Source organism: Sus scrofa, chromosome 18, assembly GCF_000003025.6.
Source record: "Sus scrofa isolate TJ Tabasco breed Duroc chromosome 18, Sscrofa11.1, whole genome shotgun sequence".
Lineage (NCBI taxonomy): Eukaryota > Metazoa > Chordata > Mammalia > Artiodactyla > Suidae > Sus > Sus scrofa.
This window is the reverse complement of record NC_010460.4, coordinates 25,421,236-25,446,012: the sequence shown is the minus strand read 5'-3', so window position 1 is coordinate 25,446,012 and position 24,777 is coordinate 25,421,236. Positions and strand designations below refer to the sequence as shown.

At 39.0% G+C, this 24,777-nt stretch overlaps 1 long non-coding RNA gene across 2 annotated transcripts in view; it reads right to left on the bottom strand.

Annotated features, from left to right (window-relative positions):
- Positions 1-24,777, bottom strand: part of LOC100514329 — a 243,374-nt gene that overhangs the window by 78,210 nt on the left and 140,387 nt on the right. For both annotated transcript variants that reach the window (XR_002340407.1, XR_002340408.1), the window contains one exon: positions 18,244-18,346. This is a non-coding gene — a long non-coding RNA (uncharacterized LOC100514329). The remainder of the gene's footprint in view (positions 1-18,243; positions 18,347-24,777) is intronic.

Sequence of the window (24,777 nt, the reverse complement as noted above, 5' to 3'; positions counted from 1 at the left end):
ATAAAGCCCGCTCAAATGTCACCCCTGGGATCCCCTTCTAAACATATTACTGACCTTTCTTTTTTCCTGCCCACTTCCTCTCCTCATTCTTATATGGGCCCCATAATTGTGAGTCATCACCACTGATTACCTATGAGGTATTTATATGTACAAAGATTTAGGGTTCCTGCCTCAGGGGAGACTGGGGAGGGGGGCTCTTCACAACCCACCTGCTCCAAATCACATGCAGATAAGAGAGAAGAGAGCCAGCGCTATGGCCACCAAGATATTAATGGTCATGGAAATATCGGCTAGCCCTTCTGCAAGAATAAATAGAGTAATTTTAGGTGGGAAGTGGTAAGATCAGACATTTTGCAAGATCATGACGTTAAAATGCCTCATTTTATAGAATTCTGGAGATGTCTGGCACTTTAATGTTAACTTTGTCCCACTCTTCTCCTCTTATGTACTTAAGGAAAATCATAACTTTATCCTGCGTAAACTACTCATTTATAAAGTCTTGTGTGATTAGAGAATATACCACTTTTGAAATTCTATAATCTTCTTTTCGTAAACTAAGCCAAACTTTAAAATCATGCCCAACAGACTATTCGATACATTTAGCCAAACCCTCCATGTTTTATTTCTTGCCTCATCTTATTTGGAAATGGAGAATGATCTGTCATCATTGTCAGGATAACAACCTTTGATACACTAGAAAACAATGACCATGATGCTTTCTCAGGGGCTGGCAAAATGATTTCTTTCTTTGCATAGTTCTCTGCTTTCCAACTGCTTATTTTGCTACCCTCGGACCCTTTTCTAAGCTTTTTTTATTCTTAAGTGTACAGCCCAGAACAACCCATTAAGTAAGAGCATTAAGTACAGGATCAAAGTCTGTGATTATCTGATTGCTCTACTGGATACCACAGTAAGTTTACCTTAGAGTTCTTTCTGGAGGGTTGTATTAGTGCCTGTGTTCCCAGTGCCTACCTACTGAGTGAATGAATGAATGAATGAATAAAGGCAAGAGCAGTATACCATGGATATGGTTTATTACAAACAGTAAATATTTTTCTGCCTTTTAAAGATAGGTATAGATAAATCACTTTTTAAAATTAGAGTTGACAACGTTGTGCCAATTTCTGCTGTACAGCAAAGGGACCCAGTCATAAACATACATACAATATTTTTCTCATATTATTTTCTATCATGGAGGTATAGATAAATTACTTTGTCCTTGGAGTTAAGATCTGGTATCATGGAAAGAGAAGCAACCCCTCATGTGCAAAAAGTATTTAAGACTTGGGTTTGAATCCTGGATCTCCTATGTTCAGCTATACGATCTTAGGCAGACTGCTTAAGTCTTTCAATGATTCAGTCTCCTCATCAGAAAATGAGGAATTGTGATAGATACTTTGAAGGCTACTTTGAAGGTTGGAGATGAGTCATGTAATAATTCAGCAGTAGCCCTTTAACAAATGGTTATTAATATCATAGAGACCTTGAGTTTCAAGAACCCCACGTAAAAGGGCTTTGGCTTTCTTGAGAGCAAAGTATGCTCTGATGCTATCACATTGTTTGGGAAGTCCATACCCTAGAAAAAAGTTATTATTTCATTGGAGATAGTGTGTGATAATAATGAAAGCAGTGCCCAATTTGGAATCAAGAGACCCTCTTCTGCTGCTAACTATCTCTGTCATCCTGAGCTGATCACTTCACCTCTGTGGGCTACAGTGTCCTTACCTACAATAATGAGGCAGTGGGAACAGAGTTGCCTAAGGTCCTTTCAAAACTTTTGTGATTCTGAGATTCTTTTTTAACAAGTTCATGGGAGTCTAGAGGAGGGTAGTGAAAGTAGTTGAGACAGTGGTATGCAGGAACACTCTTCTGAGGTATAGGTCCAGGACAATGTGAGAGAAAAGGAGAGAAAGAGAGATAGAGATAGAGATAGAGAGAGAGAGAGAGAGAGAGAGAGAGAGAGAGAGAGAGAGAGAGAGAGAGAGAGAGAGAGACTATAGCTAAAACTGAATGACAAAAGAGAACTAGTAGCATTGCTCTTTTAATGTATTTTGGAAATCTGGTTCATGCAGGATATTTTACAGAGCTCACTGGCATTAAAATCCTTGATGCATGTAAATTACAAGTTCCTAAGATTACTTTTAATGGAGCTAATAGCCCCAAATCTTTGAACCAGATGGCATTAGGTTGAAAGAAGGAAGAAAAGATGTTATGAGCATAAGAGAAATTCACTTGGTTGGGGTCAAGATGGTTAATGACACCATTTTCTCCCCCTTTTCTACTCATGACCTCTACATTAGATGCATTTTTTTTTTCAGAAGAGAGACTATTTTCATTATGATTCTGAAATATGTGCAAAGAGCTACTTCCAGCTGAGACAGACTTACCAGAGCCCCTGTTGGGAAACAGAGCATTAAGATACATACTGTGCTTTCAGCCCTGCAGAACTTAGAAAGCAGAAAGAAATGACTGATTTCAGCTCAGTCCACAACTGTATATGTTGCCAGCCAGAGGAGATGCTACTACATAAGTGAAAATAGATCCACTTTTCATTTTTTTATTTTAAATAGTAATATACATAATACATGTAATGCAGCCAATCTCAGCAATATGGCTATGAATGCAACTACCTCCTTTATTTTCTATTTTATAGCAAATTGCAGAGAATTTGATATCTATGCTATGAAAAAAAGGTACACTGGTATAACTGCTATTGTAAACATTTTGTTCAATTTTTATTATTAAAATATTTTTTTATCACTAAGAAAACCTAGAAGGCATAAACAAGGAACTAAAAATCATCTATAAATAGAACCTTCCTGAAATCACTATTGATAATATTTTATTCCATTCTTTCAGTCTTTTTTATGTACATATACATGGTCTTCCAAATTGGGATAATATGTATATTATCTGACTTTAAGAAAAACAAGGGGAGTTCCCTTCGTGGCACAGTGGTTAACAAATCTGACTAGGAACCATGAGGCTCTGGGTTCGCTCCCTGGCCTTGCTCAGTGGGTTAAGGATCCAGCGTTGCCGTGAGCTGTGGTGTAGGTCACAGACGCGGCTCGGATCCTGCGTTGCTGTGGCTCTGGTGTAGGCTAGCAGCTACAGCTCCAATTAGACCCCTAGCCTGGGAACCTCCATATGCCACGGGAGTGGCCCAAGAAATGGCAAAAAATGACAAAAATAAAATAAAACAAAACAAAATAAAATAAAATAAAGAAAAATAAGGCAATATCAAGAAAATTTTCCATGACTTAAATGTTCTTTGGGAATTCGATGGTAAGGATGAGGTAAGGGTGACGGGGACAAAGAGAGAAAAATAGAAGTGGTGAGAGATGAATGGAGAAGGAAGGACAGAGATGAGAAACGGGAGTAGGAAAAGTAGACCCCTTCTTGAAAAGCTTGACTTTCAAAGCAGAAGAGTAAGAGGGAGCAGCCAGGGGGCAACAGAGCACCTAGAGACGGTGTATGTGTGCATTAGACAGTAACTCTGGTGGCTGTGCCTGTGTGTGTGACACTGTGTGTGTGACAAGGTGTGTGAACCTGGGTCCGGTGTATCTGGTGTATGTGTGGGGAGTGGTGTGTGTGTGTGTACAGAGACTTTAAGATGGGAAGAGATTTGAACATATTCCCAAGTTGAAGAGAAAGAATCAGTGGGAAGGAAGGGGTCTCAAAGAAAACCTATTAACTGTCAGGACCTTATTGGAGTTAAGATTATTTTGTTACTGAGTCATTATCATCCACAAATTTTGTGTATATCGTTCCCCTTATTATTGCCCTTATTTCCCCTCCAGTGGCTATGGATCTGAGAAAACTGCATTACATTTCATTGTCAGGGAAAACATTCTGTGTCATAAAGACAACAAATCATGGTCCCCATTTCTTCTTATAAAACCCTCTTTGTACCATCGTGTAGACAGAGCCTGAGAGAAAAACTACAAGGGATACTTTCTTTTATTCATCGAAAGTATAAGCACATTCTAGACAGACTATACATAAATTTAGAATCACTCAATTAAAAATGTATGGGATAATAATACTGAAGTCTCTGCTCGCTTTGAACATTGATGGGACATTGGCAGGACCCAGCGGGGGATACTGAATCCATATTACACAGAATACCAACAACAAGTAAATGAGTCAGCTACTGTTTGCAGTTTGTCACTGTCTAAATTCCTCAGTGACATGGAGACTAAAACCAAAAGAGTGCATATTTTGTTAGAGCACTGGAAAAGACGGATAGCTAGAGCAGTGTTTTTTAGAAAAGAAAAATGTGATGACACAAAAAGGGAAAAAATTTTCATCTTTTTCTGTTTTCATTGCAAATCATTTTTCAACAGAGCTATCAAAAAATCCAGGTCAAAATTTAAAAAATTATTTGAAATTGGAGGAAAATATTTTTATGAAATATTCTGGAGCACTTTATTTGGAATAAGGGAGACACACACATGTAGAATATTCAAAAGGTACAAAATGAAATAGAGCGAGAAGTCAGTCTTCTCTTTTGATCTCCAGTCACCAAGAGTTCCCACCCTAGAGGCAACCACTGTTATTAGTCTTTTGTGGGTTTTTCTGGAGCTATTTATATTTGTTCATGTTTACATGTGCCCCCCCGTTAGTAGCAGACTAAATACATTGTCATCCACTTTGCTTTTTTTTTTTTGTGAATGCTCTTGAATTTGAAAATATAAGAAAAGTATAATAAAAATCATATTGGACATCCTGAGGCAGCAGAGCATCGCCCTGTAAGTTACTTGGGAGCCTTCTACCTCCTCTTTCCCTTTATGCACTAATATGTGAGGAGGCTTCTATTTTGGACTTGGGCAGGAGGGAAGAGAAGGAAGGAATTTGGGGTGTTGGTGTCTGTGGCTGGAGGAGAGCTAAGGATGGGAGTTATAACCTTAGACTGGGTTATATGCTCAAGGTCAGAAACGTGGCATTCACAAAAATAATGACACTATTTTTTAGGAGTGATTTAGAGGACTTATGGGACATAGGAGATGCCCAAACGTTAATTTCTGGGAAAGAAGAGCCAGCAATGATCTGACACTCCTCAAATCTGCAGGCAGAGAATGTGGAAAATTAGAAGCCAGAGTAGGAAAGGAAGGAAAAAGCAGACACCACGCAGTTACAGGCTGGTTTGTGGCTATGTGTGTGTGGCATCCTCTTGGTGAACTCCCCAAAATAACTTGGGAACACTTGGAGATGCACAAATTACCAGTCATCAAACCAGCTGGAACTCTTACCATCATAATTTGCTCATAAAAATAGCCTGCAACTTTATTTTGTACTTCCAATCTGGTGAAGCCTGAAAAACTTGGGTTATAGGTAAAAATGGAAAATACCAAATATACAACATAGGCAATACCTTGTGACAGGATGCTGTGTAGTGGAAGTCGGGACTGCAAAACAAGAGATACCTATTCCAAGCTGAAGCACTGGATCAGGATTAAAAACTAAGAGACCAAGGACTAGTAGATAATCATTCACACACCTCAGTCTTATCAGGAATATAGAAGCTAGGGAGGGAAATTGAAACATAACTTCTTAGGAGGATTTCTTGAGAGAGCTGTACTGACGACCCATGCCCTCGATAAGGGTGAGTTCTGAGGGATGCCTGCCTTTTCCTGAAGCCAGCTCTCTAACTAAACCACCAGGAGAGTCTGCTCTGTGTCTCCCTGGAAGCTCACAGTGGACCTGTAAGTGACTCACCCCTGAGAAATCTCCAGGGTGACAGATTGGCTGGGTATCTGTGACAGCCAAGCTGAAGGAGCCACCTGCAACTTTATTTTGTACTTCCAATCTGAGGAAGCCTGAAAAACGGGTTATAGGTAAAAATGGAAAATCCAAATATACAACATGGGCAATACTTTGTGACAGGATGGTGTGTAATGGAAGTCTGGATTGCAAAACAAGAGATACCTATTCCTAGAGTCCACTGGGGCTGAGAACTGGTGTCACCTGTGGGCATGATGTGGCCCTTTGGTGAGAAAGCTTGGGCCTGGAAGCTTCCTAGGTCTTTTCCAAAAGGGGTGCAGAAAGAAGCTGGAGGGAGGTATTGCTAGATTGCTAGGGAGGAAGAAAAGCATTAAGTACCCGGGCAGCATAGAGCACTCAGGCCCAGAGACATCTTGTTCCCGTTAACTCTCCTCTTCTTTCCATCCCTGAAAAAGTCGAGTCACCCTTGGACCGGCCAAAGGAGAGGAAGAATAGAAACTCTGGGTTTTAATATTTCTTTCTTTGTATTTTTTATCAGTTTGATTAGTATGTGTCTCACTGGTTCTCTGTGGGTTTTCTCCCATATGGGAGTCTCTGTGCTTCCTCAGCTTGATGTCTTCTTTCCCATACTAGGGACGTTTTCGGCTATAATCTCTTTGTATATTTTCTCTGGCCCTTTCTCTGTTTCTTCTCCTTCTGGAACCCCAATGATGTGAATGTTGGCACATACAATATTGCCCCAGAGATTTCTCAGTTTTTTCATTCTTTTTTCTCTATGCTTTTCTGTGGCAATGATTCCCACCACTCTTTCCCACCTCAATTATTTGTTCTTCCGCCTCCGTTAATCTGCTCTTGATTCCTTCTAGCGTATTCTTCACTTCAGATACTGTGCTATTCATCTTAGTTTGTTTATTCTTTAAGTCGTCTAGCTCTTTGTTAAACATTTCTTGTAACTTCTCTGTCTGTGCCTCCATTTCCCCCCCCCCCCCGAGATCTTGGATTATCTTTACTATAATCACTCTGAATTCTTTTTCAGGTAGATTGCCTATCTCCTCTTCATTTAGTTCTTTTTGTGTGTTTTTGTCTTGTTCCTTTTGTCTGAAAGCGATTTCTCTGTCATCTCATAATGTCTAACTTTCTATGTTTATCGTCCCCATGACACTAGGTACACAGATGCAGCAGCTGGGTCCAGTCCTGATTTATATTGTAAATCTACTATACTTTAATAAAAAATTTAAAAAATAAATAAAAACTTATACACTAAAAAAAAAAGAGAAAGAAAAAAAAAAGAAGCTGACAAAACCCCAGGGGTGGGGAGAGCCATCAAATTTTAACCACTTTCTGAATTTTCATTGCTACATGAAACTGAAGACTTTAACTGATATGGGGCTTTTAGTAACTAGCAGTAACTGCAGTGATTAGACATTTCCATTTCCACCCAGGTGTAGAGGATGAACTAGCTCTCCTAAACAGAAAAGGCCGGTGCTCCACCACCTCATCCCATAAAGTGTGCTCCTGCCAGGTAACAGTGACCTGGAGATGTGGGAGCAAGAAAACAGAAGAAATCCCTGACTTCTCCAGGATTTTCTCCTGTTATTTCTCAGAGGTTCTTCAGTTTTCACTTCATGTTGATGGATTTCTTTTCTTGCAAAGGCACTGGCACTTTCCTGCCACGACTTCCAGATCATTTCTTTGCTTCTTTTATTCTCTCTGGGTTTCTTTCATTATCTTGGGCCACTGCCTGCACCATTAGATCTGCTCTTTGCGGCTGACTGGCTTGCTCCCTGTCCCTGCAATGGCAACGGTCGTCATCCCAGTGTTTTCTTTCCCTTCAAAGAGTACAGGCCTTAAGACGGAAGGGTCCAAGGACGTGGCCCTCCAGCCCCTGTGAGCAACCACAAACCAGGGTCTCTGCACTCGATCAGTGACAAGTCACCTCTTGATTCATTTGAGTTAACTGGCTACTTGTGAAAACGAATTAACTCTAGGCAATTGCACCTAACAGCAATCACTGTGGAGCCTTTGAACAATTTAAGTCAGACCATCAGTTTGGAAGATTTTAAGGCTCCAGATTATGAACCATGCAGAGTTAAAAACACCAGGCCATTGGCCATGGAAGCAGTTTCTGTCTCCAGGTATAATACATATCTGTGCAGGTTTGAGATGATTATTTTACCTATCTACTAAGTGAGATAATAAGCATAGCATTTTTAGTAAATGGCAGTGTTATATAAGCATTTGCTAAGGATTAACTATTATTATTATTATTGTAATCCCAGCTCATCAATCCCAAAGTTACCCATCTCTTGTATTTGTAGGCCCTTACTTAATCTCTTTTCTTTCTTTTTCTTAATTTCCTTCTTCCTTTATTTTTCTTTCTTTCTTTTTTGGTCAATGCCACTTTGATTTACATGAGTTTTTCTTTCTAGGCCAGAGACTTCATCTTCTTCTTCTTCCTTTTTTTTTTTTTTTTTTTTGCTTTTTAGGGCCACAATTCAAGGCATATGGAAGTTCCCAGGCTAGGGGTCGAATTGGAGCTGTAGCCACCAGCCTGCACCACAGCCACAGCAATGAGGGATCAGAGTCATGTCTGTGCCCTACACCACAGCTCACGGCAACACCGGATCCTTAACCCACTGAGTGAGGCCAGGGAATCCTCATAGATACTAGTCGCATTCATTTTCGCTGCACCATTACGGGAACTCCTTTTTTTTTTTTTTTTTTCCCTCAGAGACTTCTTAATGAACTGTACAAAAAGCTGAAATGGCTTACAGGTAGTAACATAGAAAACTGTGTCCCTGCTACACATAGGATTGAGTTCCCTTTCAACCTTCCTTAATACTAAACCCGTAAGATGGGGAAGCGCATGAATTATAGAATATTAGATCAATAGGATGCCTTAAAGCTACAGCTCCCTAATTTCACACCCTTGGTTGAAGTTTCCCAATTGTTCCTCTTTCTTACTGTTCACTACTGAGCACATGGTGAGGCTTAAAAATGCTCCTTGCTATGGCAGCTTCTTTGGTCTGTCATTTCTAAGTTTCCACTGACACTAGAATCCTTAATATAGTCTCTTCTCAAGCCCTTGCAAGCCTAGAATTTCTGTGGCCCCTGGGAAGACTCTACCTGTCTCTTCATTTCAGGTAGACTCAGGACCCCAATTTGCATTACTGATGTATTTGATGTTTAACAGGTGAAGAAAGGAGAAAGCAGCTGACAGAAGAGTTGGTCCCTGATGATCTCCACCATGGGCTGTGTGATGCATGGAAGGAAGAGGGTATGACCATACACCACAAGAGGATTCAAGGACAGACAACAGCCCAGAGATGCGAGCAAGAACAGAGCTCATCGACTTGCTGAATGCTAAGTGGTTTCTACAACCACCTTGTCAGTTACTTTACTTTATGATGTCAAAATAGAATTTCTTATAAAGCAAAAATAGATCTGTGGCATTTGTAAACCCTTTGAAACAGTGATAACGTTACTTCTTTATGGGATGGAGCTCAAGGCAGGGGGGTCAGGTTGCTTACTTGATGAATGAAGGCAAATATTTTATCACTTTGATGAGCAGCTGTCAGGGAAATTGTAGACAGATGGGAAAATCTTTATAATGTTGTTCTGCATTAATCAAGGGTGCAGTGCCTTTCTTAGCCCATGGTTTAATTTTAAATTCTATTTTGGAGAAAAAATAGTAAAATCAACAAATATGAATTGATGATTTAATTAAAACATGAGTTCCCAATGTGGCTCAGCAGGTTAAGAACTTGACACAGTGTCCATGAGGATGTGGGTTCGATCCCTGGCCTTGCTCTGTGGGTTTTGGATCCAGGGTTATTGCAAGCTGTGGCGTAGGTTGCAGATATGGCTCAGATCCCGTGTTGCCGTGGCTGTGGTGTAGGCCTGCAGCTGCAGCTCTGATTCAACCCCTAGCCCGGGAACTTCCATATGCTGTGGGTGCAGTCATAAAAAGAAAAGAAAGAGAGAGAGTTAAAAAAAGAACTTACATTCTCAGTAGTGTATTCAAGAATCAGATGGTCTTAGGCTAATCAACTTGCGGTTTTGTAACTATTTCTCATTTGCCACACTATCTGCTGCAAGAAAATACATCAACCTGTAAGGATGAGATTCCTGTCCCTTCACTTGCTTCCACCTACAGTCCAAGATATGTCCAGTTCAAAGTCTGTTTAGCCAACTAGGCATGTAAACGAATGAGAATTTCTATGATGTTTTAAAAACTGGTTTTGTGGGCAGAATCATTTTATTTTATTTGTTCAAACCCCCAAAAGGAGAGGCTAGAGAAAATTTCCCTCTATCAAGACAGTTTCCCAGGGAAGCCAAGGAGACAAGTGGAAGGTGGCCTCGGCGATTCCCACCCTCTCCTGTTACAGGAGGATCACGAGATGCTCTACACCAGACTCACATAAGCTGAGAGTCAAGCCTCCCCCTACCTAGACTCCCACGAGGTAGAGTGGAGTGATTCCCCTGCATCCTCCTAGTAAGCAAGATAGACAGAAAGTCATTTCAGGATGACGGGAGACAGAGGTGAAACAAACTTTTAATGAAATTGGACCTTACATCCACCTACTAGTGCTTTTATGTTGTTTATAACTATGGTAACTTGTAATTAAATATTATCATTCCTTTATCTGACTCCAGTGTCATGACCAGCTCAGTGCTTTGAATTCTTGTATTTCCTTTCAAATTTTCTCATTAGCTATCACTGGGACTTGCGATCTGTGCTTCTCAAATTTTTTTACCAAGGTTAAATTAATTTTAAGTTTATAATATTTATTTCTACGTGCTCTACACCAGGTCAAACTTCAATATTCAAATGAAAAATGAAGATTTAAAAGTGCTTTGAATACCAAGCAAAACCAAGTTCCAAGTTTCACAGTTTTCAGTCATTTACTTTACCAAGACAATCTTTTTTTTTCTTTGTAAATCATTTCTTACAAATCTTAATGCTATAAGACAATTAACTGGCAGATTGGTTTACATTTGAAAATATCGCTTCTGTGTTTTTGTCATAGGATTACTTAATGAAGCAAGAATGTGTATTCCATAATTAGCCAAAGCTATTCTGACCACTGTTTCAGGGCACTTTTAACCAAACACTGTAATGTAGCCAAGAACACAGCAGAATGCCATACTGCTTATAGTAATTAAAAAACAAACAAATAAACAAACAAAAGGTTGATGGTCATTTGAAATACTATTTAAGAAGCAAGATATCCAATAGGTTATTGAAATAATGCTTTCCTAATGTTCTTTGGTGTTGCCCCTTTCTAAAATGTATATAGGTCTGAAAGAAATGCATTTTGCGTGACTAATATTGTGGGCCCCTGTCTTAGTCAACGTGGTCTGCTATAACAAAACATCATCGATTGGGTAGCTTAAACAACAGAAACTTATTTTCTTACAATCTGGAGGCCAAAATCAGGGTGCTAGCCTGGCTGGTTCTTGTGACAACTCTCTTCCTGGCTTCTAGATGGCTGCCTTCCTGCTGTGTCCTCACGTGGTGATGAGAGAGAGAGAGAGAGCTGCACGCACTTTCTGGTGTCTTTTTGTCTAACGACACTGAGAACATCATGATCGCATGATCTCATCCACCCCTAATGCCATCCAAAGTCCCCATCTCCAAATACCATCACATTGCAGGTTAGAATTTCTGCGTGTGAATTTGGGGGGGGACACAAACTTTTGATTTACAATAGCCTCATATTTCATTTTCATAGAACTCATAGAACTATGTCTTTAATATGAGAAATGGACTAAGGAGAATTATATATCACATTTAGGAAACTGGAACAGAAGAAAAATAGTACTTATATTTTTTGGTTGTTGTTATTTCCCATTTTTAAATGAAAATTTTCCATTTTATGAAAATTTACCTTTTTTTTTTGGCTTTTTAAGGCTGCACCCACAGCATATGGAGGTTCTCAGGCGAGGGGTTGAATTGGAGCTGTAGCCACTGGCCTACGCCACAGCCACAGGAACGCCAGATCCGAGCTGTGTCTGTGACCGACACCACAGCTCATGGCAACGCCAGATCCTTAACCCACTGAGCTAGGCCAGGGATCGAACCTGCATCCTCATGGATACTAATCAGATTTGTTTCTGCTGAGCCATGACGGGAACTCCAATTTTGTGAAAATTTAAAAACACATACATCATTTAAAAGTCAAATAAAACATCAAAAATGAGCAGTGCTTTGCTTCTTCTTTTCGCTACTCTGATTCTGCTCATTAATGAAGCAAACCCACGACCCGATCTTAACAAGAGAAGGAATGGCTGCTTATTTAATTATATAGTTATGGTCACTGACATAAAGACAAGATTTTTCTGGTCTAACTCCTTCCTCTAAGCAAGTCATCAATGAAATTACCCCAGATCAATGATTTTCCCTTCTATTTTTTTAGTTTTTCATAGAAATTCCATAATCGCTATCTACATTTTTATGTAGTATTTAACTACCTGTAGGGGTAAAAATGAAGCTTTACAAAAGTAATTTTAAAAGGTTGTATTTGTAAAATCCATGGTAAGTAGACTCAGCAGGAGATGGCTAACTACACTTTCAGACAGTCGTTAGAACTGGGGAATTGTTCATTTTTAGTAATTGCTGTAAAACCCCTGACCCACATGCATAATTCTGTATTTAGTCATCAGTATCCATACCACCCATTGAGAAACCCATCTCCAGGACAGACACTCCTTATTCTGTTTTGAATAACAGTAAACTTGAGAGAATGGGTGGAATATATGATCTGAAGGGCTAACTCTGTGAATCAGAACTTCAGGAAACCGCAGTGAATTATCTGGCAATTAAGCGTACCCCATTGATAGAGCCTGAATCCAGACCGGCCTTAAGTCTTTGCTTTTGGATTGGCAAAGTAGCCTCTGGAAGCCTCAGCAGTTCTGTTCTAGGGCTGTGGTTCCCACCTACTGACTTCCTCTATAATCCCCTTTTCAATGGGAGGTGGTATCAGAAATGCCACTTCCGCTACTATGCATTAGAAAGCAACAGAGTTCACGATGTTTATCCTGTGTCTTCTGAAACCAAGGGTCTCCTATTCTAAGACTTTCAAACAAAATTCAAAACAGTGGCCTTGGAACAGAATTTCAAGGGAGGCCCCTGCAAAGCCCGCCAACTCCATGGTTTCCAGTAAAAGGAACTTCTGCTCCAGTCTTTTGAAACTGGTTTCAAGTAAAATACCATTCTCATACCAGAGTTTGAATCACATTTCCTCTGTCCACACAGCTTCTATAGTCTTGCCAGGGAGAGCATTTACCCCTTCCTGATTTAAAAAAAAAAAAAAACCTGGCTGGCCTATTTTTAATATGCTAATTATCTCCATCTGTAAGTGCCTCCTAGCCTCTTTAGCTTTTCTTGGCCCAACCTCAAATCCCAACATCTCTTCCAAGGGAAAAAATACAAAACAAAAAAACGGATATTTGCCTATGATGAGAAGCCAAGGTGCATAAAAGAGAATTGAACCTTTCCATAACTAAACATAAATATAGTGCCAATCATGATTTTAACACTAAATCTTTTCAAAGATGATAAATCTTACATGAACTTCTTTTCAATTTTGTTCCTGTGAAGAGTAGTGCCTCAAGATATTTAAATCATGGAAACTCTTTCATACACTTTCCCAGATATAAAAGAAAATCAGAATCAGCCCATTTAAGTAAAGCAGTGGATGCCATGACATTGAGTCTCTAGGCTTCCTGTGGACCATGACTGTTTTGTCCTCAGACCATATGCTTAGCTGTAAAAATTACATGGGCTACCACATGAAACCTCATACTGTGTGATGAGGAAAATAATAACATCTTTGAGAAATAAGCTACGTTTTCAAAATAATATGTTTTCTTTGGCCTTTTGGAATTTGTTTGTAAAATTGAGAGAGGAAGTAAAGCAAAGCTCTACCCGTTTTAGTAGAAGAATTATTTCATGCTTTCTCTGTTTGCATAGGAAGTGGATGGATTGAAGCCAAAACTCATATAATTTCCTTACGAAGGTAGTCATTTAAAAAAAATTCTTTTTCATCATTTAATCGGCAGCATGCTTCTGATTTCTCATAAACATTTTATAAATCAGAGAACACTTTATTTCTTTAACTTTTAGAAAATCTTTGAAACTACTTAAAACTCTGCCATACTTTGCCATTTTCACTCTCCCCAACAAAAACTAGTTTTGTCAATCATCCAGAACAAACTCTTGGGAGTAGATGCTATTGGTTGGAAGAAAAGAACCCAACAAAATAGAACACAGAGCCCACACTAATAAAGACTTCCTTTTTGACCAAACTTTGGTCAAGCTCCCCTGAACACTCTTCTCCACTGGACCTTTACCTTGGCCTGCTGTTAGCAAAAATCCTGCTAATCCAGTTGAGCAAGAATCCTTCAACTCTTGAAATTTCCTCTTGGTAATTTTCTATCTTCTGATCCTCTCACTCTGACTATGCAGTCCCACTGTCTATGCCACATTCAGTGTTGAGATCAATCTCTTTCCCCACTGCAATAGTCTTGCATTGTCTTCCTTACTATTTTCAACAGGTGCCAGAATAATCTTTAACAATGGCAATGAGTAGCTGTGACTTAGACAAGTCATTAAGTTTCTCCAAAGTTCACTTTCAGCTCTTAAAACAAAGAGGCAAGACAGTACTTCTCAATTTTCCCTACAAACTAGAGACCTAAGTGGCTCACAGCAAATGTGGCATTGACTGAGGCGTCATGATTTACATTAATAATTTAAGCAAGTTTTGCATCCTATTTACTTTAATAATAATGCTTTAAATGAGTAGCTATAGACTAAATCAACCATGTTTATTTTGGCCTTAGAGAACTCTCTGGTACACTCTAGGACCACAACTTGAAAAGCCTGGCATGAAATACATGCTATGTAACTGTAGAAAATGAAATATAACTACATGCAACACTCTCTTTTAAAAATGTTATTCACTTTCCAAATGCTGGAGAGGATGAAAAGAGGACCCCACTATGCTATTAATAGGAATGTAAATTGGTGCAGCTACTATGGAAAACAGCATGGAGGTTCCACAAAAAACCAAAAATAGAGTTGCCGTATGACTCAAAAATCCCATCCCTGAACATATATCTAGATAAAGTTACAATTTGAAAAGATACACGCACCCCTATGTTCATTACAGCACTATTTACAACAGCCAAGACATGGAAACGACCTAAGTGTCCATCAACAGATGACTGGAAAAAGACGATGCGGTAGGTATATACAAGAAATACTACTCAGCCATAAAAACAGGTGAAGTCTGGCTTCCCACTGTGGTGCTGTGGGTTAAGAATATGAATGCAGTGACTTGGGTCACTGCAGAGGCATGGGTTTGATCCCTGGCCCGGTGCAGTGAGTAGAAGGATCTGGTATTGCTGCAGCTGTGGCACAGGTCACAGCTGAGGCTCATATTCAATCCCTGGCCCAGGAACTTCCATATGCTACAGGTGCAGCAATTAAAAAAAAAAAAGAATGAAATGATGGCATTTGTGGCAACATGGATGGACCCGGATGGAGATGACCATACTAAGTGAAGTAAGCCAGACAGAGAAAGACAAATATATTATATAGCTTATATGTGGAATCTAAAACTTGACACAAAGGAACTTATCTACAAAACAGAATCAGACCCACAGACATAAATAATAGACACGTGGTTGCCAAGAGGGCTGGTGAGTTATGGATTGGGAGTTTGGGATTAGCAGGTGGAAGCTATTATGTATAGAATGGATAAACAACAAGGTCCTACTGTCTAGCACAGAGAACAATATTTAATATCCTGTGATACACTATAATGGAAAAGAATATGAAAAAATGTACATACATATGTAGAACTGAATCACTTTGCTGTATAGCAGAAATTAACACATTTTAAATCAACTATACTTCAATAAAATAAATTTTTAAAAATGTTATTCACCTTCAAATACATAAGTAATACATGAATAGGTACTACTGTGAAAGCTCAAATAATACAAAAAAAAAAGGAGAGTAAAAAGTTTGTTGCTCTTTACTCCATGTCCCTTCCCAGAGGCAACACTGTAAACAATTTGGTAAGTAGTACTTTATTTTTAAATTAAAAATATACATACATATCATTTACTTTCTCTTTCGTAAGGATGGGACACTATTTGCTAATGCAAAGTTTTCCATTTTTTGAATCTTTCTGAAAGAATAGTCCACTGTAAAATAGTAAAAAGTAAAATTCAGAAAGTAGTCTTTCAGAAATTTAGACCACCTTACACTGGTTTTCAATCACATTTATGACTGAAAATTCACATTCAGCAGTAACAGACAAATAAATTTAAGAAGTAGGGAAATATTAACTCTGGCAGAACATGTATGTTAATGTTTATGTTTGCTAGTATCTAAATTTAAAAATATAAATACAACCATATTTCTGACTTTATATGACATTGTAGTGAGAAACTTAAATGGATCTTTTCAAAATGAGCTCTTAATTGCCTTTGTAGCTTCCCCTTGCTCTTGGTAATAACAAATTCATTATTTCAAAGGCAGAAAAGATCATGGAGTTAGAATCAAAGTCCTACTTTAAAACTGCTGTGAAATTCTGTCCTGGGATTCTCCTCTTTCCATTTTTCCTTAAGGCTATATGTTAAAATATTTATTAGACTTAAAAATTGGCTACATTGCCTGGGAAATCTGGAACCCAGAGATATCAGCCACCAAAAAAGAAGGGAATAATTCGCAGCAGGGTGAGAAGTAATTTGCATGTACTGGGGAGGGCTCTGTTCATACAAAGACTGGTCTTGTCTGACAAGGTTGAGATTCAGATTTATCCTGTCCTTTTTATTGTTCCTTAAATTTAGCAAGACAAACATTTCCCCTTGCTATAACCTAAATCATATTGAGCAGGCCAATTTGATTTGGGGTCATAAATAGCAGTGGAGCCATGGTAGGTTTTTGCAAATTTATGGAATTATGTTTTTGTGATTCTTGAGGGCTCTTGGACCAGTTAATTCATATATTTGTCATCAGGTTGAAAAACTCTTTAGGAGCTTTACAATATTTTGGGCATTTTCTCTAAGTAGAAATACTATTTTTATTACAAAGTAATAAATGCTCATTGTATAAAATTTCAACATACATAAAGAGACAACAAATAAAAATCAATTATAATTCTGCTTTTCAGTGATAATTCTTATTGGGAGATACTGTTGATTACCTATTCAATGGTCATTTTGATTTTTTTTCTCATCTAAATTAAATCATAAGTGAGGAAATCCCCAGTCACAGGGGATACTCATGATTAGTCTAAAATGAGTGTGAGTGAAATCATTATTCTTTTCATGTTTAAGCATATGACCCAGTTCTGGCCTATGAGATGCAGGGGAAGTCTTTGTTGGGTGCTGGCAAGATTTTTCTCCCTGAAAAAAGGATTGTATTTTAGGGAAAATTTTCTTTTGCCCTCCTCCATTTTACTCCCCTCTTTGAAATCCTGTGAGTATATAAGACTTGGAGCTGCAGCAGCTCTTTTGCAACCATGAGACAACAATTTGAAGGCCAAAACTAATATGCTAAAAGCAACATGACAGAAGACTAGGAAAAAATCATTGACAATAGAATTGTGCTGTTGAATGAATACTATTAGAACCTACCTCCAGACTTTGTGTTAACAACAAATATTCTCCTGTTTTAAGTAGTTATTAACTGAGTACTGTTGATTGATCCTCACTCATTCAAACTCATATATCTACTATGAGCATTTTTGATGTATTTTCTTTCATACTGATAAAATAAAATAAAATGGAGACCAGGCATAAAGACTCCCAAGCAGACAACATCATTTAAACAACTCTTTAACTTAGGTTATTTCTTATAAATGGTGCTCATGTTTATAAATAAAACTAAATGCATTTTCCAAAAATAGTATGAGAGTCACTTTTAACCAGTCCCTGCCATCTGGAAATGTCCATTGTAATAACCAATAATTATGATGGTTAAACTTCCTCATTTTCACTTATAAGCCATACTGAAATGTCACGCTTCTGAACATCATATCATTTTGGGTTCAAAACTGCCCTGTTTGCAAATAGTCTGTTTCTTACTCAATGAAATAGTCATATCAGATAAAGATCTCTGAATTTTCTTTTGACAATATATACTTTTTAAAACTTGAGATCATATGAAGCACACAGTTTTTGTATTCTGCTTTATCCCTTAATATTTTTTAAGTCAATAAATATTCCTTAAAAACATAACTTAAAAAATTTGGTCACAATATTCCATCATAATGGTGGATTCTTATCTTTACTCATACTTTTATTGTTGAGAATCTAGGTTGTTCCTTTTTGAATATATAATACGTCCTCTAATAAAAAATCCTTGTACTATTTTTAAAAAATCAGTTTCTGAATTTTTGCTTTACAAGGTATTCCTAGAAGTGGATGTTATGTAAGACTACTGCATTCACGCTGTTTGAGAGGAAGCATCTAAGCCCTAGGTGGATTTGTCTGTTCTCTTACCTGAACACTTCCATGCTTCCCTCTGAAGAAATGCTCATCAGCTGCATCCGCAGGGGCACAGCCCACAAACCTTCACAGCCCTCACCTGCTCCTGCCTTTGTTTCTAGAATACAAAGCAAGAGATGTGGTTAACTGTGTCTCAGAAGCCTGAATGGTGTGTATCCTTAGAACAGATGTTTAGAGCGCAGGCTGTACGGTAGTAGCACTGAATGATTCTGAGTAAGACTGGTACCTGGGAGGGTCTTTAAGATATTTTTTGTGTTGTTCAGGACCAATAAAAGCACAGGATCCAGGGCAGAGCTTCTCTTGCTTGAGTATAAGGGCAAAACTTAGTTAAGTATACTTTGGAATTATTATTTCATTATGAAGAAAGTGAGATAAAATTAAAAAATCGCTATTTCAAAATGAAAGAAAATGATAATATTTTAACCTATATTTTCAAGCAATATTCAATTTAATGAATTTTGTCAATAACTGCATGTGTGTTTAGGCAAGTGGAGTCTGGATTCTTGATTTGCTTTTCTTTAAAATATGAATTTTGTTTTTTCCATTATAGTTGGTTTATAGTGTTCTGTCAAATTTTACTGTACAGTAAAGTGACCAAGTCATACATATATACATCTACATATATATATATATATATATACATATATATATATATATATTCTTTTTCTCACATCATCGTCCATCATGTTCCATCACATGTGACTGGATATAGTTCCCTGTGCTGTACGCAGGATCTCATTGCTTATCCACTCCAAATGCAATAGATTGCATCTATTAACCCCAGACTCCCAGTCCATTCCACTCCCTCCCTACCCCACCTTGGCAACCACAAGTTTGTTCTCCAAGTCCATGAGTTTCTTTTCTGTGAAGAGGTTTGTTTGTGCCATATATTAAGTTCCAGATATAAGTGATATCATATGGTATTTGTCTTTCTCTTTCTGACTTACTTAACTTAGTATGAGAGTCTCTAGTTCCATCCATGTTGCTGCAAATGGCATTATTTTGGTGTTTTTTTTAATGGTTGAGTAGTATTCCACTGTTGTACATATACCATTTTATTTGCTGTGATTGATGCCTCTTGCATATGTTTACCCTACTGACACAACCATCAGGAATTCATAATGGGTTCTCTTAATAGTTACAGATGTAGCTCTTTATGCATACATGTAAGTAAATATAAAAGACCACTGTAAATTCAAGCACCAGATGGATTCTGTATAAAACCTCACCCCATAAGTGATTCATTTTGGAACAATCCAATGACCAAAAGCATAGTGACACATTCCAACTTCTTTGCTAGAGCTTTGTCTTTCACGAGATTTGTTGTAGTATTGGTGCTATTTGCTCAGTACACATGATCTTATTATCTGTTAAATTTATCTAAACATTGACTACTCATTTGTATTATCACACTTTTTTTTTGTGAAAGTAGAATATATTTATTTATTTATTTATTTTTTGTCTTTTTTGCCATTTCTTGGGCCACTCCCACGGCATATGGAGGTTCCCAGGCTAGGGGTTGAATCGGAGCTGTAGCCACTGGCCTACGCCAGAGCCACAGCAACGCAGGATCCGAGCCGCATCTGCAACCTACACCACAGCTCACGGCAACGTCGGATCGTTAACCCACTGAGCAAGGGCAGGGACCGAACCCTCAACCTCATGGTTCCTAGTCGGATTCGTTAACCACTGCGCCACGACGGGAACTCCGTAGAATATATTTAAATAATATGACAGCTATATATGGCCTGTGTTGATGGCATTTATGGATGGTTTATAGAAAAATCCACACTGTATGCAAAACTGCATCCCGCCCCTGTTAGTCTATTCCTGCTTGTTTATCTTGTGAGGTGAGCCTGTCATGTTCACTCAGAGCAGGGAAGCTGAGTGTAAAGTCAATGGATGTGGAGATCTAGGACTCAGAAGACTTAGGTTTTGGTTCTGGTTCTGTTATGCATTATGGCCCAAGTTGCTTCATCTCTCTCACAAACTACTCTGAGGAAGTAGTTTTTTGGATGATTTCCCCACCCGCACCCCAGGTGATCTGAATAACCAGGTGGTGTGGGAAGTGAGGTGAAGGGTGTGCAATCAAGCTGAGTAACATTCCCGGGGATGCGGCGCTGAGGAGCCGGTGAAGTCACGCAGAGTACAGGCAGAGGCTGTGTCTGCCATAATCTGCCCTCATTATCAGATGTTCTTGTCTTTAAAAGCATTAAAAAAAAAAAAAAAAAAAAGCTTCATCAATTCAGAGCAGTCACATCTCTGACCTGTGCCCATGCTGCTAAGAATCCAATTTGGGAATTCTTTTTATACGCAGAGCTATCTTTTCACAGGCAAGCTAGTTTATTTCTTTTCATGCCTTATTATAATGACACCCCCCCCGCCCCACCAGTGTAGGATGTAGCATTACTTGGTTGGAAGATAGATTAGAAAATTGGTAATTACATTGGAAGTGATATAGGAAAATAAAATGGCAACTCTGACCTCTGGCAGTTAAACAATTATACACTTCATTTTGCTAGAGTAGAGACAGTTACTAAAAATGACTTAGGAACACCCCAAGGAAAATAAGTTAATAAGGAACAATGTGAGTCCACTGACCACTGGAGAAATACAGAGGAATATAAATGAGATCCAGGCAGCTTGCTTATAAGTCTATTTTTCAGAGCCACAGATGTGATCATGGTGCCATGATAGCCGAAATATCTTCCTTATCTTAGGTGTGATGTGCAGCATGAATGCTTTTTTTTCTTAAATAATCACAGTTTCAAATACCAGATGATAAGAATGAACATTCAGGGAGCACTGTGTGCATGAGACATTGGACTGAAGCACCCCCCACCAGCTCTTAAAAGAAGGGTCCCTTATGACCCCCACTTTACAAATTAGGGCACTGAAGTTTAGGGAGACACAAATAACCTGCTTAGGAACATAATGCTAATGAGCTGTCAAGCTGGGATTAAAGATCCAAAACTGTTTGCCTCTAGATCACTAACCCTTAACATTCATACAAAACTGGCTCCAGATTTGCTTTCCAGAAAAACTGTGTCTCAAATGACATTTCCATTACATTAGCCACCCCCTTTAGCTTTTCATTTTCCTTCATGGCATTTACCATTATTACATGCTTTGCGTTGTTAGATGTATACTTTGTATGATTATATTCCATCTATTATTATTATTGTTAATTTCCCACCTCCTTTACTCTGTCTGCCTCCATGTTTTGTCCCCTACTAATCTCCTGGGTTTTGAAAAGTGTCTGGCACAGAGTAAGTGCCAGTACATATTTACTGGATACATGTGCAAAGAGCAACTAGTTAAATGAGTGTCATTATAATTCTTTCTTTGATAATTGGGGATTTTTTTTCTTCCTTAACTGTTATTTGCATTAATTTGGCTATTTCATTTTAAAAATTGTGTAAACTTTAGTCTTAATGTTAATAGAAGACTGACACCTAGAGAAAGAATCAATGTCAGATAAAATATACAGAACATGTTTTAAAACAGGAGTCAAAAAATTTCACCCTAAGTGGAAGCTAATAGGCTGACATTAGTTCAACACATGTCACAAAATGGGTGAGAAAATGAGTAAATGAGCTTTGACCAGAGACACGAAAGTCACTTTACCAGGAAATGCTCAACTTTTATCAGAAAATGACTTTATTAGTTCAAAATCTGAAATGTTGTACCTCAGCTTCTACATTCCATTTCAGAAATAAATTTCATCTCGCCATCAGCAAAGATATTTGCTTCACAGCTTTCATTTATGTTGCCTGAAAGGTTAAAAAGGATGATTGGAGCTGTAGCTTCTGATACTCTGCACGAAGTTGAAACAAGCACTTCTTTGTGTTTTCATCAGTATTGAAATCAGCCTCAAGAAAGTTGAATAATTTACGTACAATATAAATGCAAGAATAATAATTTTTTCCACGTACTGCTCTCTGCCCTGGCCTTGAACTTTAAGACCAGTCTGACTTATGTGCCCTCAAGTCCTCTGGGAAATAAAAGCCGCTCTGTCTGCACTAGTTATTCTCGCCCCGTCTCTGCTCCTCTCTCTCTACATCCCATCTGCCCCACTGACCCTGCTGAGGGTCAGTCCTGCCGACCCTTTTGCTTTGTTGTCCATTTCTGGTTCCAAAGCCTTTGGTTTTATGAAAGACTGAGTGAACAGAAAGAATCTGAACTTTGGGTGTTTGCTATAGATTCGGCTCATTTCAACGTCAGGTCCCTTCTGTGTTTAGCATCCCTGAGTCCAATATGGTGCTCCCTTTCGTTTCGGCTCCCAAGATTCAAACTTGCCATTAGTGTCTAAGCAAAGCCCACTCATTCCTCTCTGAGACGTGCTAGGCAACGATTAAGCTGATATGTTTGTATTTTTACCCCAAGTACAGAGCTGTTTATCTGTCTGGAAAAGGCTGGGCTTTAGTCTTCCAGATGTGAAAAAAGTTCAAGCCGTAAAACAAATAAGCTGCTGCAAGAATATAATATCTGTGATCATACAAAGATCTGTTTACAGATAGAGACTGTGGCTCATTTTCTCATCCCCCAAAGTGCCCAGGACAATATGCTGCACTGCAAAGCCTGGATATTCGGTTGCTGAATTGAATTCATCAAAGCAGACACTCAGCTCGGCCAAGAGATGGCAGCTGTGAGCACATCCTTTTAGCTCAGGCTGTATTCACACAGCCACGACATGGTCCTTGAGATGTCTCTGCTCAAGTTAGGCATAAAAAGCAGCTAGACTAGTAGCTATTCTTGGCATGCAATTCAGAGAGAACAGTGGTTTAAAAGAATTAACCCTGATGTCTCTCAAGGATATGCCACTTCGCCACATGACACATAGGGCAAGGTGGGTCATTCCTTGGTTGCCCACATGTAATGCAAGAAGGCTTGAGATGGATTCCTCAGTGTCACACACTGTGAGGAACAGATTTTCAAAACGTACAAATAATGGTCAGCAAAAAAACAGGACGTGCATAAATCTGTCGTTATCCCCAGAGAGGCTGGTGAGGTTGAAGAACTCCCTGGCACGGCCATAAGCTGCCAGGAGGGGTGCTGCCCCTCTCTATTTGCTCTCCTGAAAAGGCTAGTGTGACAGCAAATTTGCCAGCTATAGTCCACTCAGGGGCTGGGCAAGCAGGGTTTGGGTACTAGTTGTTTACAAGCTTCTCAGGGGAGAGTCAGGAGCCTAGTACTGGAAGAGCTTAGGGCTTCTGGGAAGGTACACTTCCTCCTGCCAGAAGGAGGAAGCCCTACCAGTCACACAGAAAGCTGACTTTGGGTTCGATCCATACCGCTGATCGCCCAGAGTCTCAGATCTGCTCACAGAGAGCCAAGAGTGTCTCAGGGTCATTGTCAGGCAATCCTGAGTATTGCCTCAAACCATCTGTTTGGCAACATTAGTGATCATGCTATTTTAGGTATTTCTGAGAGCTGATTAGCAGAATGAACGGACTTATTAAAAACTGCACAACAGGGAGGGTTGTTTTTGTTTGGTTTGGTTTGGTTTGGTAGTTCTATACTTTCTATTGTTGTAGACCATGTATAAAGGAGCCAGGACAGGGAAAGCACCATGCAAGCTTGGTCTGAGCTCTATCTTGGAAGAAAATGGGGCTATAGATGGGAATATGGTTCCTGGGATATAAATTATTACAGTAGTGGCTAGAGCAACTGTGTGGGTTACGAATGATAAGGTCCGTGAAGGTGAACATAGCACATACTTTTGAATGTATATTTGTTTTCTCTGACCAAACTATGGCTCCAAGCAATCACTGCAAACAGAATATTGCTCAGAATGTTCTGAGTGCGAATAACAGCAAACTGACTTAAACTAGCTGATCCCAAAAGGGAATTTTTATTAGGAAGCCATGTAGCGTTAAAGATAGATAGGCCATGTGATGGTCTTTTGCCCCCAAAGTTCTCTCTCTTTGTCTATTTTCTGTGTTCATTTTCTCAGAAGCCCTCTTTACACAGGAAGGCGCAGCTGCCCACAGATTCAGAATCCACATCATCCCAGATTGCCCACCCTGAAGAAAGAAAATCTCTTTTCCTTGTTCCAGTGGTAAAAACATCGGGGAAGGATTCTAATGGATGTAGCTTGAGTTTTGTGCCCATGCGGCTGGGGCGACAAGGTAATATAAGGGTAGGAGCAACCTGGGCATAGATGCGCAGCTGGAGAGGTGGAACTGAGACAAGGTGGGTGCTTTCAATATAAGACGGGAGGCGGAGGCTTGGCAAAGAAACCCTAAGCCTTTCACTGCATAAGGTATTTATTGAGCATTTAACTTTGAATCCAGCCTCAATGGAATTGTCATTTTGTCTATCCAAGTCCATAAACTAAAGCTTAATTGCACAGAGTAGGAAGCTCCTGAAGTAGGAAAATTCCAAAGCAGCCCTTCCTTCTGCTGAAGGGACACTCTCCTTGCGTTAAGCCACACAACTATAAGGGGCTTAATTTTTCTGTATTTTTTTTCTGTATGGTTTTACTTTTATAATTTTATCATTCTGCTGGGTAGCCACTACCTTAAT